The sequence below is a fragment of the Penaeus monodon genome, chromosome 31 (assembly GCF_015228065.2).
Source record: "Penaeus monodon isolate SGIC_2016 chromosome 31, NSTDA_Pmon_1, whole genome shotgun sequence".
NCBI lineage: Eukaryota > Metazoa > Arthropoda > Malacostraca > Decapoda > Penaeidae > Penaeus > Penaeus monodon.
This window is the reverse complement of record NC_051416.1, coordinates 3,948,348-3,948,703: the sequence shown is the minus strand read 5'-3', so window position 1 is coordinate 3,948,703 and position 356 is coordinate 3,948,348. Positions and strand designations below refer to the sequence as shown.

The window sequence follows — 356 nt, the reverse complement described above, 5'->3', positions numbered from 1 at the left end:
CTCGGTTTACACCACCCACATTTTTGTATGAGAAACACTGCAATGACACAAGTAACACTGTGCACAACACTGGCCACTAGATTTCACTGCGGACGTCACCGCCACGGGCGCTTCCCTCACTCCCAACAATGCCCGTAGGAACCACAGCACTCTGAAAAGAAAGTAACCTCACGTCAGTTTCCTCCACCGCACGCCACCTCCAGGGTCGGAGGCTTCGCTGAAAGGGTCAGGCGCACCTAACTAAATAAATGGTAATCATTTAATAACAAGTGGCTCAAAATTAAAACTACGAATCTCGAGATTATTTGCCACATGAAACCTGATTTTAAAGATGAAAATGACTGTCATATTTACAT

General features: G+C 45.5%; 1 protein-coding gene across 1 annotated transcript in view; it reads right to left on the bottom strand.

Annotated features, from left to right (window-relative positions):
- LOC119592998 overlaps positions 1-356 on the bottom strand; it is a gene marked incomplete in the record, with an annotated part of 6,522 nt that overhangs the window by 1,580 nt on the left and 4,586 nt on the right. Inside the window, 1 exon segment of the mRNA XM_037941887.1 lies at positions 1-151.